Source organism: Pristis pectinata, chromosome 24 (assembly GCF_009764475.1).
Source record: "Pristis pectinata isolate sPriPec2 chromosome 24, sPriPec2.1.pri, whole genome shotgun sequence".
NCBI lineage: Eukaryota > Metazoa > Chordata > Chondrichthyes > Rhinopristiformes > Pristidae > Pristis > Pristis pectinata.
The window spans coordinates 6,686,030-6,702,665 of NC_067428.1; the positions used below are offsets into that span (position 1 = coordinate 6,686,030).

Consider the following 16,636-nt stretch of genomic DNA (forward strand, 5'->3'; position numbering starts at 1 on the left):
ACATGATATAGTTTGAGAGAACCATTGAAAAGTAGTAGGGGGTATTAGATCCTTCCATTTAAGCAAAATGGATCGTTTGGCCATTAATGTAACAGCATATGTCTGATTGTATTTCAATATTACCTCATTGGCCCTTTGGAACGTCCTGAAGGTGAAATGAAATGTGTTATATAAATGGCTTTCAGTGGAGTCTGAGCATTTGATTGCACATGTATATTGTTAAGAAGACTTTGTGGCAATTAAGGAAAGAGAAGGAACTGTCAGAGATCAGAAAGATAACTTAAGTGTGGTGCCAGAGGGTATGTACAAGCCTTCCTTGGGTTACAAAAGACCTGTGGACATCTGACTTTTTTTGCAAATTCTCCCATAGGTGCTTTGTTAAATAATATTAAAATGTTTTGTGATGTTCATTAACAACTGGATACAGTACATGTTCCAGTAGTTTAATTATGGGTAGTGTTGGTGTGAACATAGATAAAATTCAATGAAGTGAAAGAATTATAGGTGGTGTATACAGAGTAATATAGTATGGGTAGCTATTGCAGATGGATGACAGTGGGAAGCAATACTGAGAGAAAACGAAGTAGTACATCAGGAAGGTGGGGCTCAACTATTTCAGCAATGGGTTTTGGTGGAAATTGTTCATTTCTGACTTTCAGGAAAAATCGGTTTATAGACATTTCTAAGGAGTGGAACCCTTGGGTAACCTGGGGAGTGTCTGTATAAGGTTCTTAATCAGTAATTAACGTCAATAGTGCTAATGTTCTAGTTAAGAAGGAAGAGCGTGAATTATTGAATGGGGTAAATATAACAGGGAAGTTTAAAAAAAAATCATAGCGGAATTGATCGGCATGTGAGAGAGAATATGTTGCAGGCCTACAGGGAAATGAGGAGGGGGAATGAGACATGAGATTGCTCTTTTGGGAGTCAACGTGGATATTGTGGATTGAATGGCCTCCTCCTCTGTCAATAAAGAAGAAAAACTATTAAATAATTTAGCTTTGAAAATAGATAATTCACAAGCCCCAGATGAAATATATCCTAGGCTGTTAAAAGCAGCAGGGGAAGAAATTGTAGAGGTTCTGGACACCATTTTTCAATATTTGGTTACAGGAGTAGTGACAGAGGAATGAAGGACTGTTAACATTGTACTGTTTTTTCTAAAGGGGGAAAGGATAAACCAAGGATTTGAGAATGGAACAATTATTACTATCATTTCTGAGGGACAGTATAAACCTTTATTTAGAAAGACAGGTTAATCATTTGCATAATTTGTCTGGGGAGGGCCACGTTTGACTAACTTGATAAAACTTTTTGAGGAGCTAGGAAGGAGAATCAATAAGGGCAGTCTGTTCAATCTAGTCTATGTGGCTCGTTAGGAAGGCTTTTGACAAAGTCCTATATGGCAGACTAGTCAAAAATATAAAAACTAATTGTATCCAAAGGAAATTGGCAAATTGGATCCTAAACTGGCTCAGTGCAAAAAGCAAATAGTAATGGATGATGGGTGATTTGAAGGCAATTAAATGTAAGGGATATGATGTTTAAAGAAAATTGGATATGTTACAATGAAGTAAAAGCTGAAGTGGAAAGCTTCAGAATGTAAGAAGATGTAGGTGGCCTGGTTAGTTGGGCAGAAAAGCGGCAAATGGAATTTGATCCAGAAAAGTCTGAGATAATACATTTGGGGAGGTGCAGTAAGGAAAGGAAATATACAACAATTAGGTCAATGAAAGTGTGAAGGAATAAAGGGACCTCAGAAGTTTTGTTCACAGATCCTTTAAAGGCAGTAGGGCAAGTTGATAAAGAGTTTAATAAGGAATTTGGAAAGCTTTCCTTTGTTAACTGAGGCAGACAAATCATTATAAGAAGACAGGTTATGATAGAACTGTGCAGATGACCTTGGTTGGACCACAGCTTGAGCACTGTGTATATTCCGGGAAGGATATGACGTCACTGGAGATATGCAGAGGGGATTTATGAAGATAATGCCAGGGCTGGAAAATACTAGTTGTGCAGAAAGATCGGTAAGCTGGAGTTGTTTTCTTTGGACATTGAGAAGATATTTAATTGAGAAGCTGAGAGAGAATAAATAGGAAGGATCCAGTTTCCTATGGTAAACCAAAGGGCATAGACTTAAAGTAATCGATTAAAGAATTAGAGATGAGAAAAGATTTTTCTCACCCAAAAGGTAGTAGAGGTCTGGAATACAATGCCTGAAAGGGTGGTAGAGACAGAAATGCTCATGATATTTAAAATGTACTTGGATGTGCATTGACGACCTGTGACCATAGAGGTTTGGTCCAAGTGTTAGAAGATAGGATTAGGTTGGGTAACTCTGACTTGATTGGTGAAGACACACCGTTTGAATAGCCTCTGTTTATTAGTTTTTAATAACCAAGGTAGACAAGGTGACTTTTAAGAGTTGCTAATGATAAGATTTGACTAGGAAGGAATTCAGACATACTTAAAAATGAGATGTTGCAGGATTGTAAGCCAGGTAGTGCAAGTGCAATTGGACCCCCTAAAAAAAAGAGAATTGAGTAACGGCTCTCACTGCATTAGGGTAGCTTAGTTTTGAATGAATTCAAGTTTGTGTAGGAAGATGATGGGAGGCTTGCATTGATCTCCTTGAAATATACAAAATTCATCACAGGATGGATGTGGTGTTGATGCCCCTCTTGGCAGGGGTGTCTAGAACTGAAGGTCAGTCTCGAAATAAGAAATTAGCCATTCAGGATAGAGATGCAAGAAATATTTATGACCCAGAGAGTGGTTAATGTTTGCAATTCTATACCCAAGAGTGCTTTGAAGATTTGGTCACTGAAAGTATTCAAGACAGAGATTGATAGAATTTTATATTTTAAGGGAATTGAGGGATGTGAGGTTAGTGCAGCAAAGTGGCATTTATTGAATGATGGAGCAGGAGCCAAATAACCTGTTCCCATTTCTTGTGTAAGAAGGTAACAAAGACATCAAGGGGAATTTCAGTAACAGATAAGTTGAGGCAGGGGTGGACATGAGGTATGCTTTGGAGATGGTAATAACAAGTCTTGAAGGTTGGTTACTCATTATGGTCATGTAAGATACCAAGGTTGCAAATGGTCTTACTCTGGCTTCTGACAGTTGCCAAGGAGATGGAAGATATTGATGGTTAGTGAATTCAATTTGTGAGGGGTGGGTGGGGTCCAAAAGCAATAGCTTAGATCTTTGAAATATTAAATTGCATAAATCTTTGCTCATCAGACCTGCATGTTTGATGATCTATCACATTTTGTTTAGAAGTAGTGAAGGGTTTTAGATAGTGATTGTGAGGTACAGCTAATGTAGGTAGAAGTACATTTTTATTTGTGGATGCATTATTTATTCAATGTCTTAGCCAGTAGGGGTGTGGTTGTGGCTAAGGCAGTTAGCATTATTTCAAAACTTTTGGATGCTGTAGCATATTTAATTTAACTTTGCAGTCATAAATATATTATTAAACCACAATATGAATACTATTAACATCATCTCTGTTGTGAGATATGGCGTCTATACCCTAGGGAATAGACACTAGTGACAGACAGGTTAGTAGATCAATGCAGCTCAATAGGTGTTCCCATAAGATCTTCCTTAACATTCTGGGATGGAGGGGGAGGTGGGCGGGAAGAAATCTCTGAACTTCTAAAATTAAGGAGATTAAAGCACAATTACTTGAAGATTTAAGTGAACTTTGTATACATAGAAATAACAGGAAACTTACAATTGTCAAATGAGAGAACTAACTTGTGTCTTTCAAAAGTTACGCGTACTATGGTATAAACATATACATTAAATATATTGAAAGACATTTATTACATTCAAATGAAAACCTCACTAAAATAATTGAAAAATCTCTTCCTCAAAATGATGAGCAAAAAAGTCAGTTTCATCAAGTTATGTGGTGTTTAACTTGGATGACTGGTGATTTTTGCCTCTTCTCACACCCACACCCTTCCATCTTTCCTTTTAGTAGTGTCACTGTAAACCTAATGTAACGTTCCCCATCCATGCAGAAGGCAATGAGCTCCATTATTTCCCATGGTCTTAAAATCATCTCCTGTTCCGTCCATTTGCCTTTTCCGTATTATTCGATCCTAGCCATTTCTGTCAGTCAGTCTCCTTTTTTGCATACATCCACTCATGATTCACTGCTTCCCGAGGCTTCATTAGACTATGTACAATCTCAGGGGAGCTCCAAATCATACATCTTTTTAGTTCTTGAGACAGCTTATTTCCATTTTTTGCTTGCACCTGCAACTAGTTTATGCCCTGTCATTTAAACTTCTAACCATACTTATGTCACTTGTTGATAAGACATCTCCAATGTCCCTTCTCAGGTGTGCTGAAATTGTCCAATATTTATGTTGCCTGCATCCTGTTGTGCATTCTTGTTGGTCTGGATTGGTGCTCAGCTTCTCAGGTTAAAAATAAAATTACCCTTTTCCCTCTATCAAGGGCTTTGTTTTTCACTGATGCGTGAATTTGTGGATGGGAGCATACAATAACTAATTGAAAGAGCTAAACCACATGAGTTAATTGTAATATAGGGAATTGGGGTCATCCAATTTAAATCCAAAAAGCTTACACCAGAATATTTTCTAAATGCTGAAAGAGGGCTCTTATGGATCTCAACTGATTCTATGTAATTTGAACATTACATTGTAATGTACGGGTACAAAATATTGAATAGAGCATGGAGTACAAGAGGTTAGAAGTCATCCTGCAGCTGTGTATTAGCTCTGGTTAGCCTTGCAGTACTGTCATCAGTTGGTGTTGGTCCTTTGGAAGAATATATTGGCCTTGGAGGAAGTGTGTTTTAGATATCAACTTGTTTGCTGGAATGAAGAGTTAAATGATGAGGGAATTTGATTTCAGAATTCCTTGGAATTTAATTTAATAGGTGATTTTCAAGATATTAAGAGCTACTGATAGTTAGATAGCAATAAATTTTACCGGTTGAGAAGTTGGAACTGGTGGGCATAGTCTAAATATTGGAGCCAAGTTTATCAATTGTGAATCGCTTGAAGAAACTTTGCTCTGTAGCTGCAGTCGGTGGTAATTTGCATTTGAATTTTAAGTCTGAGATTGATAGATTTTTGTTCACCAAAGATCAGCAGTAATCTTACTCAATTGTGAAACAGCCTTGTATCATGGAATCTTTAAAGTGCTAATTGTATTAATCCTGTTCCCTGTATCTATGCCATCTTCAATTTTGCAACTCTTCCTGTGCCTTCCAGACCTGAAATTTGTCTGTTGTACATTTCTCTTTCCACACACCCACAGTTCTATTCTCAGCAGCTGAAGAATGCTTCCTATCTCTATAGAACTTTTTTTAACATGCCCTTCTCCAAATTCCCCAAACTTGCAAACTCTCCTGACCATTAACTTTCTCTCTTGCCTCTTTTGCTCCAACTTTTGCACTGATTGCCTCACTCACTGTTTCTTGTTTGTTTTTAATTTAATTCACTGTACTCTCTGGGACAATTCTTTTTGGATATCTCTCAGTCCCAAAACTGCTTACTGAAACTCTTCAAGTCTTGCCATTTGTACCCTTTCCTGCACCAAATCCGACTTTCCTGCTACTTGTACTCTTGTGCTGGCATCTGGTCCGCTCATTTGTCTCTAATTTAAAATTAATCTCTTACTCTGCTCATTCTCTCTGCTATACATTCCAGGGTGTCAGCCTGATCAGATCCTGAATCAATATTACAACAAGTGCATTAAAACATTGCAAGCCAGTAAATAAATTTCCTTTCATTATGTGTATAAATCCCATTTTTGTCTGGAAATTTTGGTTTTATTTTGATCTTTATTTGTTATAGTTATGTAAAATGTTCCTTTATATGTTCTTTTCGAAGTGTGGTTTGAACTGAATTACTAAGCAGTTTAGTAAGAAAGAAATATAACTAATTGGGATGAGTCATAGAATTATAGAAAGATACAGTGCAGAAACAGGCCCTTCAGCCCATCGAGTTTGCGATGACCATCAACCGCCCACTTACCATCACCCTTTGTTTATCCTTTTTGTGATCAACTCTCCCTAGATTCTACCACTCAGTTGTACACTAGGGGCAATTTACAGTGGTCAATTAACCTACCAACTAGCACATCGTTGGGATGTGGGAAGAAACTGCAGCTCCCAGAGTAAATGCACATGGTCATGGGGAGAACGTGCAAACTCCACATGGACAGCACTCAAGGTCAGGATTGAACATGGGTCTGTGGCGTTGTAAGGTAGTGGCTCCACTAGCTGTGACAGTGCTGCCCAGAGTTTACATAATGTTAAATTTTGTGTTGATACATTACTGTAGAATTCATGGGCTTTTTTAAAGATCCCTTTATAAGTTACAAACTTTTGACTGAAGACTTTCTGTAAAATTCATTTTTCAGGATCTGGGCATTATTGACAAGCAATTATTGCCCATTCGTTATTGCCCTTGAACTGTGAGTGGCTTGCTTGGCCACTTCAGAGGGTGTTTAAGAGTCAAACGTTTTGAGTCTGGAGTCACTGAAGGATGGCAGATCACTTTCCCTGAAAGACATTAGCATCCCTCTTACTGGATGCCCTGCTGTAAATGTCTTTATTGTCACTAGAACACACTGGCAAATGGAATTTCTTATTTTCTACTGTAATGTTCGATTTTGGCTTGTGCAAGTAATTACTCTAATTACAAATGTGTAGAAAACATCTTTATATGAAAATGCTAATTGTTATAAAGAGCTAATGTGATTCTATGCCCCAAAAGCTCTTTAGGGGCCTATTTCAAACAGACACACTATGCTTCAATAATTTCCTTTATTGGAGAATAAAACAATGCCTGGAATAAAACATTTGTGGAACATACAGTTCTGATGCTGATTAACAGACATTGTGAGCCAGTGCTGTAAGCGACTTCAACTCTTTGCAACACATAAAACCAGAAACCGCTGGAAATATTCACCAGGTCAGACAATATCTCTGGCGAGGGAAAAAAAATTAACACGGCAGGTTGATGACCCTCCATCAGAACTCTTCATTTACTTGCCTCTTCATCTCAACTCACTGGCAGCTGTTCTGTTTGCAGCTTCCTGCTTCTGCATTTGTTGCCTTGCGGCTTCCATTTGACTTCAGATGTGTCTGTTTTCACGTGTCTGTTTTCACATGCCTGCAGCTGAGAAGCCAGTTGACAGGTAGCAAAAACTTAGCATGTGAAACTGGAGGAAGACAGCATCAAAAGGACAAAAGCATGCACTTAAAATCGCAGGCCTGCAAAAATGATCAGATTTCAGAATCTTCATCTTTTATCTTTGTTGAAATCAGTGAATTATAGCTTTTTTTGTCACTCTGTAAAATATTGCTGAGAGAATCTTGCTGACTTTGGTGCCGTGTGCCTGAAAAGTGAGGGTGCAATTTCTGCAAAATTTTTGAGTGATCCTTGAGTGATTTATTTGATTTCTTAAATAAAGTACTGACACTGGAAATGGTATCTGCTGCAACATTAAGAGCAAGTTTGAATTCCATTTTTATCTGACTCGTAGACTAAAGTTCAATGTTTGGTACCACCTTTTTTACCTTTATGCAAAGGCATGGACACTGTCTTTGAATGTATGTATAAAGTCATACAGCACTGAAACAGGCCCTTTGGCCCACTGATCCCCTGCTGAACATTAGGCACCCATTTAATTTTCCCCTTATTCCCATCAACTGCCCTCAGATTCCAACATTCACTGACATACTAGGAACAAATCCCAATGGCCAGTTAACCTAGTACCTGGAGGAATCACATGTAGTTACCAGGAAAACGCACAAGCTCCACACAGACCGGAGATCAGGATTGAAACCAATCATTAACCTGAGGCACTACCTATATTATCTGCGTCAATGTGCAGATATAGTATCTTGCATCTTCCCTCCCTCCATTGTTGATTTCGTGACCACCGTTTTTCAGTCAGATTATTTGTCTGACACTGGGTAATAGATTAAATAAATGCAAACATTCTCCAGTTTACAGTTAGTTGGATTGAATCTGTTCTCTTTAGCTGTTACAAACAAAAAATCAGAACTTAATTGCTCTTTACACCTGGCAGTAGATTAATCTCAGTATGTATAATCTTGGTGTATGTACAGTTTGATCCTCAGCTGAATATTAAAATATAACTACCATCATCTAGACCACTTCCTCCTACCTATACAATTGCCTTTCCCCTACCTTACTCCCACCACTGCTAAAATCAGTATTTGTTTTTCATTCTTCCAGATTTTTTTCTCCCAACAGCTCAGTAGCCTTCTGAGCTCATAAAGTGTGTCTCTGATCTCTGTTGAAGTTAACTTCTATTTATTTTCAATTCCCAATGTATTAAATTCAGACTGCATTTACTAGTGCCTTCTATAGTTTGACTCCACATTAGTTCCTCCAGCATTTGCCATTCCAGTCCATTCCCCCAGAGGCATTTCTGTTCCTAGCTCTAATGTTGGTAGAACCTTGAACAATTTGTCCCTAATTCTGATGAGATTTCCCTATGTCTTGCTGTTTCTTTATATTCTTTTGAAAATCTCACAGAAAATCTATCCATCTTCCGTATCTCTTACTGCTTGCTGTCCTTAACTCCTGTGTGATTGAGGGGTCCCTACTGCATCAAAGGTCCTGTGTTAGAAGAATGTATTGTACTTGGAATTCACAAAGGCATCTTATTATCTGAATGTCTGGAAGAGAGGGATAATAGATATAGAGACTCTGAAGTCTTACTCCTTCTCTATTGTCGTTTGTTCTGTTTATAAATTGGACCTAGACTCTACTTTGATTGAGGAAAGATGTGAATTTTGGGGCTGGGTTGAGCAAAGGAATCCAAAAATAAAGGGCTTCTATATTGTATTTGTAGGTTTTCTGTATTGTTATTTACAGGTGGTGGTTTTGGGCTGCTTCCTTTATTCTATATTCTGTATATCCGTCAGCATTGGTTTAGTGGTGGCATCCTTACCTCTGAATTAGAGGGCTTTGTATATAAGTCTCATTGCAGAGACTTGAGTGCATAATTCAGGTAATGCTTCTGTGCTGTACCTAGGAAGTATAGAGCTCTTTTCAATGGAATATTAGATTGAGGCATTGTCTTTCCTTTTAGAGTGTATGTGAAAACTTTGACATTATTTGAGGAAGAGCAGAGGGCGACTTCTTAATGTTCCAGCCAACCAACGTTATTAACCACAGATGACTTGATCCTTGTTGTTTGTGGGACTGCCGTGTGAAAACTATCAATGATGCTTCCTGCATTGCAGCAGTTATGACTTAAAATTATTTCATTGACTGTAAGTCACAAGGATTTTCTGTCTTCTACCTTTTACAGTTTTCTGAACATTTTATGGTTGCTTTAATGTACCTTTGTTTTATTTTGTACTGTACCTTTACTGATGTACATCACATTCTTTTAAATAAAACCAGAACCATTTTTTTGTTGCTGGGGTCAAAAATATTCCTTGTCTTAGTTTGTTAATGAAACTCAAGTAATTGAAGTTATATCTCTGTTTTAAATCTTGAGTTTGTATGTGTTATTTCAAGGTATTGACCTCTTGCATTACTGTGATTAAACACTATTCCCTTGGTTAGGCTGCCATCATCTATGTTCCAGCTCTGATTCCGATCTCCTTTCCATCTCCAGGTCACTCATAACCCCTCTGGTCTTCATCTCCAAATGTTCCTCGTTGAAAACTTTCATTCATTTACCCCCATTTCTCCCTACCTCAATAAATGCTTGACGTCTTGCAGTATTTGCCAGAACACTTATGCAAACCCCAGCTTTTCCAGTTGTTCTGTGGAATTCTTTCTCTAAATCTCCTCACCATGAAATCCATTGTTTTGACCAATTTCCTGTATATCTTCATCTTTGTCTTGGTATGTCTGTTTGTCTGATTTGCTCCTGCAAAAGATCTTTAGACCATTTTCTCGTTAAAACACCTTGTAAACGATAGCTCTGTATTTTGTACATAATTGGTTTTAGACTTGAGCCAAAAATTTGTCATGAATGAGCTCTTCCTAGAGTTTGTCTCATTAAACAGCAATCAAAACTAAACTCACTTTTCTATGTGGCCTCAATGAACTATTTTCATTGACAATATAGTTTGTACAGTTTTTAAAATATTCTTTTGGATTTATGTTGCGGGTCAACTGAAAAGGTGTAGACATGTGGAACACAGTGATCCTACTATGACCCAGCAATGGAGCAAAGAGCACAAAAACAGCTTCAGGAAAAACATTTATTCTCATGCTCACACTTGCACTCTCTTACAGAGGTTGCCACAAAAGCATTTACAGTAGAGATTCCATCTCTGAGTTGCTCTGGTGACACTGAGTGAAGAAACTACATTGCAGGAGAACTTCTTATTCACGGTGTCAGTGGATCAGCATGGTTCAACCAAAAATGTACATTTGAAGTCTCAGATTGCCGGCTCTCATGTAAATTGCACAAACAAAATGTTCCCTTTAAAGGATCTTATGATTTATGTTATTCAGTGCAGTATATTTCTTTACCAATGAAATAGCAACAAAGTTGATCTATCACATCAACCCAGTTATGCTAATATCCTTGTATGATTTGTTTTTGATACCACAAAAGAAATATAGACATATTGTAAAGTGCAGTGATATTAGAATTTATTTTGACAGCTAATTATGCTAATTTCTAAATAATTAAGTATGATCATTTTTCTTGGTGGGCATCAAAAAACACTTAAAAGAATTATGTAAGTCAGGGAATTGCTGTTAGTGAAATAAGGTACAGATGATTGGAACATAATCCAAATTAATTTAATTGGACACTAATTAATCTACTTGATGGTGCATGATTTCCAGCAATCCTCACACATTTCTTAAATTTTGTTCCAGTAGCTTAATGAGAAAAGAACAGTTTTTTGTTGCACTAAGCTATTCATACCAGAAGGCCCAGATCTTGCTGAGTTAGCTAAGCTCAGTCAAGCCAGGAAGTGAAGTGCCACAGTTACTGTTAGTAGATTGCTCAGAAATGTCAGCTCCACCAGTGATCTCGCATGTGGTCTCGGCCAGTGATCTCGTGTCTCGGCCAGTGATCTCGTGTCTCGGCCAGTGGCCCAATCTCAAAAGCACATCTTTACTGATGCTCTAAAGGGAGGGGTTTCACTTTGGCTGTGATACAATTGAAAGAGTGTTGAGACTTGTTCAGAATAAGGTTTTAGCCATTTGGGTAAAGTACCAGAAGGCTGCTTATATATATCTGAGAGGCCAGGCTATATGAGTGTCAATGACTTCAGGAGAAACTAGAAGAAAATGGGAAAAATATGGTGATAAATTATCTATGTACCTTTCTTAAAAATCTTGACTAATCTGCTTGGTAGTTAATGCAACCTGATATTTTGAAATGTGGCGTAACTGCGTAATTGACACCCCTGACATACCTCCCTATTCTTAATTGCAGGTGCAAGCCACCTATTTATTTGTCGGGTTTTCTCATGAGATAGTGTCAACTGTCTTCTAATAAATACGGTAAGTAAAGTGTCACCTCTTACAAAACACAAAAAACAGATGGTCAGGGATAAATTGTAGAGCTCCTTGGAGATTTTGGGCTCTACCTGTGCACATGCTGTCTCTAAACCTGCTTGTGTTAGTTGAATGGTGGGATTTGTGTGCTGTTGATGTTTTGTGCTTTTATATTATCTCACCACACTTTAGCTGAATAAACTGCGCAATAAATATCTGCTAGTGACTTGTATAAATCAGATAAACATGAGTTTGCAAATTACGTTACTGATTGCTGTTCTGAATTATTATTTGTAATCTTTAATGAGCAACCTCCTCCAGCCCTTTTGGTAGCATTATTGCATATTTCTGTGCTCCTGCCAAAAAGTCAGGTAATATCAGGACCAGTATTCCTTTAATTTGCCAGCTCAAAGCAATGTACCTTGCCATTGCAGCTGCTAGATTTGCATCAGACTGGAGATAGTCCACTGATGGTCACGTCTCTGTAACTTTGAATTTAAAATCAAAACACAGCATCCCTGATTATTTATGCTCCTGTTCCAATACACGGCGCTAGGTTAGTGTAATACCTACTGGTTACTGAAAAGTATTGGCAGCCTCAACCCCTGATGCCTCACTATCTTGTAAGGTCCCAGTGCACCTTACTTCCCAGTTCAAGAATGAATATTATTTCACCTCATGATATGTTACAAATGAACAAAGATTGACAGCCTTCTGCTTGTGTAGTGATGCTGTTGTTACCTGGCAAACTGTTGGATAGGTTAAAAAAAATTCCCTTGGTTTTTCTTTAAGAACAATGATGGAAACGTACATTTAACAGAATTTGGGAGTGGGACAGGCTCCATACAACACTTTTTTTGGTTATTTTTCTGCCTCCAGACCTGACCTCTGCAGCCACATTGATCTGGCAGATGATTGGGTGGGGGTACAAACAATGGCAGAAGGGAGGGGTGGTTGAAGGGATTGAGCAGGTAGGGATGTAAAATTAAAGAAGAATATCGACATTGTGGAATTACGATATTGTGGCCATGACAGAGACTTGGCTGTGACAAGAGCAGGATTGGCTGCTTGATGTTCCATGGTTTAGATGTTTCAAAAGGGATAGGGAGGGAAATAAAAGAAGTGGGGGAGTGGCATTGTTAATCAAGGATGGTACCACAGCTGCAGAAAGGGAGGACGTTGTGGAGGGGTCGTCTGCTGAGTCAGTGTGGGTGGAAGTCAGAAACAGCAAGGGAGCAATCTCTCTATTGGGAGTATTGTATAGGCCCCCTGATAGCCAATACACTGAGGAGCAGATAAGTAGGCAGAGTTTGGAAAAGTGCAAAAATAACAGGGTTGTTGTCATGGGTGACTTCAACTTCCCTAATATTGATTGGCACCTCCTTCGTGCAAAAGGTTTAGATGGGGCAGGATTTGTTAGGTGTGTCCAGGAAGGATTCCTGACACAGTATGTGGACAGGCCGACTTGAGGAGAGGCCATCCTGGATCTAGTACTAGGCAGTGAACCTGGCGAGGTGAGAGACCTCTCGATGGTTGAGCATTTCAGAGATAGTGACCACAACTCCCTGATCTTTAGCAAGCCATGGACAAGGATAGGAGCTGACGATATGGGAAAGTTTTTAATCGGGGGAGGGCTAATTACAATGGTATTAGGCACGAACTTGGGAGGGTAAATTGGTAACAGATGTTCTTGGGGAAATGCACAGTAGAAATGTGGAGGCTGTTTAGGGACCACTTGCATGGGGTTCTGGATAGGTTTGTCTCACTGAGACAGGGAAAGGATGGTAGGGTTGACAAGAGAGATGGAACGTTCAGTCAGGAGAAAGAAGGAAGCATACTTAAGGTATAGGAAGCAATGATCAGACAGGGCTCTTGAGAATTATAAGGTAGCCAGGAAGGAGCTTAAGAAAGGACTTAGGAGGGAACGTGAGAAGGCCTTGGTGAGTAGGATTAAGGAAAACCCTAAGATGTTCTACACATGCGTGAAGAACAGGAGGATGACTAGAGTGAGGGTAGGACTGCTCAGGAATAAAGGGGGAAACGTACTTGGAGGTAGGGGAGGGCCTTAATGAATACTTTGCTTCAGTATTCACCAGGGAGAGGGACTTCGACGAATATGAGGTCAGTGTAGAACAGGCTAATGTGCTGCAGCATGTTGAGGTTAAGCGAGAGGTAGTATTGGAGCTTCTGAAGAACATTAAGATAGATAAGTCCCTGGGCCAGATGGGATATACCCCAAGTTACTATGGGAAGTGAGGGAAGAGATTGCTGGAGGTGGAGCGGTGGATGAAGGTAGAGCGGTGAATATGGTGTATATGGATTTTAGTAATGAATTTGACAAGCTTCTCTATGATAGGCTCATCCAGAAAGTCATGAGGCATGGGGTCCATGGAAACGGCTGTGTGGATTTGGAATTGGCTTGCCCACAGAATGCAGAGGGTGGTAGTAGATGGAGCGTACTCTGCCTGGAGGATGGTGACTAGTGCTGTTCCATAGGGATTTGTTTTGGGACCCTTGCTGTTTGTGATTTTTATAAATGATTTGGATGAGGAAGTGGAGGGATGAGTTAGTAACTTTGCAGATGACATGAAGTTTGGAGGTGTTGATAGTGTAGAAGCTTGTCATAGGTTACAACAGGATATAGGCGGTGCAGAGTTGAGCGGACTAATGGCAGATGGAGTTCAATCCGGAAAAGTATGAAGTGATACACTTTGGAAGAACGAACTTGAAGGCGGAGTACAAGGTAACTGGCAGGATTCTTAACAATGTGGAGAAACAGAGGGATCTTGGGGTTCAAGTCCATAGATTCCTCAAAGTTGTTGTGCAAGTTGACAGGGTGGTTAAGAAGGTATATGGTGTGCTGGTGCTGGCCTTTGTTAGTCGAGGGATTGAGTTCAAGAGCTGCAAGGTAATGTTGCAGCTCTATAAAACTAGTTAGATCACACTTAGAGTACTGTGTTCAGTTCTGGTCGCCTCATTATAGGAAGGATGTGGAAGCTTTAGAGAGGAGATTTACCAGGATGCTGCCTAGAGAACATGTATTATGAGGAAAGGTTGAGTAAGCTAGGGCTTTTCTCTTTAGGGCGACGCAGGATGAGAGGTGACTTGATAGAGCTGTATAAGATTATGAGGGGCATAGATAGAGTGGACAGCCAGCACTCTTTTCCCAGGGCAGCAATGGCCAATACCAGAGGGCATCCGCTTAAGGTGAGAGGAGGAGAGTTTAGGGGAGATATCAGAGGTAGGTTTTTCATGCAGAGATTGGTGGGTGCCTGGAACGCACTGCCAGGGGTGGTGGTAGAGGCTGATAGAATAGGGACATTTAAAAGACTCATTAAAAAACATTTATAAGCACATGGTTGAGAGAAAAATGGAGGGTTATGGGCTGTGTAGGAGGGAAGGGTTAGATTGATCATGGAATAGGTGTTTATATAGGTTGGCACAACATTGTGGACTGAAGAGCCCGTACTCTACTGTGCTGTACTGTTCAATGTGTATGTTCTAATAGCAACCAGGAGGAAGATTGCACTTTGATTCTCCTGCAGTTGTCCTGGTGTGCTTGGCCCTTTATTTCCAAGCCAGTTTCAATGTTCTCAAGGGCATTGTATGGTGGACTTTGAAGCAAGTGATGTCAAATGAGCATTGCCATCATTGAGTACATGTCCAGCAACCTCCATGCTCCAGGAAATACTATATGTAGAAGTGCCAGCAATAGTTTGTGCATGTAGTCTTCTGCTTTGACCTTCCATGCACAAACATAGGCTGTTTCTGGTTTATGTAAGGGTTCCATTCCTGAGAAATGTCTGTAAGCTGATTTCTCTTAAGTCAGAAATGTCTTTTCTATAACTATCGTATAATTTTACATATACTTGCCATAATTTGATTTCATTGAATAATCACCTCAACACTATCCATAATTAAACAAATGAAATCTATACTGTACGCAGTCGTTAATGAATACCATGAAACATTATTACAAGCTTAAGGTGCATGGGAGAATTTGTGTAAAGTTGGATTTCCATAAGTTCAAGGTTCAAGTTATTTTATTGTCATTCATCCATATGCTATAAAAACACATGGAGGAACAAAATGTCGTTTCCCCTAGACTCTCACAACAGAGGACGTACATAAAACAGAAGACATACAATAAACACAGACAAAATAAAAAAAACTGTGCAAGTACAAATAGTGCAAAAACGGTATATACAGAATACAAATTTAGTGCAGAGTTAGTGCAAAACCGAGTTGGACGAAGAAAATACAGAACTCATTGTGTTGTGCTACATGTATAAACATGTTCAGCAGCAGCCAAAGTTCTTATATCCCATTGTGCAAACCAGGGCTTTTGACGTGGCATTTGTCTGAAACTGTCTCCAGGGTATTCAGGAACCTGACAGCCTGGGGGAGAAAAGTTGTACAGTCTAGTAGTTCTGGCCTGGATGTTCCGGTACCGCTTACCAGATGGCAGTGGGACAAATAGGTCATGGGAGGGATGAGAAGGGTCATCTATGATTTTGCAGATCTTGCGTGTGCATCGTGTGTTGTAAGTATCCAGGATGGAGGGGAAGAGGTACTCCAGTGATCTTTCCTGCTGTACTCGCAATTCTCTGCAAAGACTTATGGTCAGAGATGTTACAGTTACTGTACCAGGCAGAGATGCAGCTGGTCAGGACGCTCTCAATGGTACCTCTGTAGAATGTGGTGAGGGTGGGGGAGGGCAGCTTTGCTCTCTTCAGCCACTGTAAAAAGTGGAGATGCTGCTGTGCCGCCTTGGTGAGGGAGGAGATGTTGGTTGACCAGGACAGGTCGTCTGCTATATGTATTCCCAAGAACTTGTAACAGCTGACTATCTGTACAATGATGCCATTGATGCACAGGAGTGAGCGGTCAGCCTGGGCCTTTCTAAATCCACAATCATCTCCCTTTTTTTGTCCACGTTCAAGGAGAGATTGTCGACTGAGCACCAATCCGCCAGCCTCGCCAGTCATGTCATTCTTAACCTGGGAACCCCTCTATTTCAGGAACCCTGCTATAGTCCATTCTCTGTTTTGCATTTCTGAATGAGGTCTGAATATCTTTGGTGCTCTCTAGCCTGTATAGATGTAAATCTATCTCCTCTGCAAAGGTAGAAT

General features: G+C 39.6%; 1 protein-coding gene across 6 annotated transcripts in view; it reads left to right on the forward strand.

The window, feature by feature from the left end:
- Positions 1-16,636, forward strand: part of LOC127582375 (lysine-specific demethylase 4B-like) — a 252,246-nt gene that overhangs the window by 22,294 nt on the left and 213,316 nt on the right. For 3 of the 6 annotated variants that reach the window (XM_052037552.1, XM_052037558.1, XM_052037559.1), the window contains exon 2: positions 11,443-11,510. The exons of 1 other annotated variant lie outside the window; for it this stretch is intronic. The gene's annotated coding sequence lies outside the window, so the exon portion shown is untranslated. Of the gene's footprint in view, positions 1-9,120; positions 9,305-11,442; positions 11,511-16,636 lie in introns of all 6 variants that reach the window. 2 more of the 6 variants (XM_052037555.1, XM_052037553.1) reach the window with 1 other exon arrangement.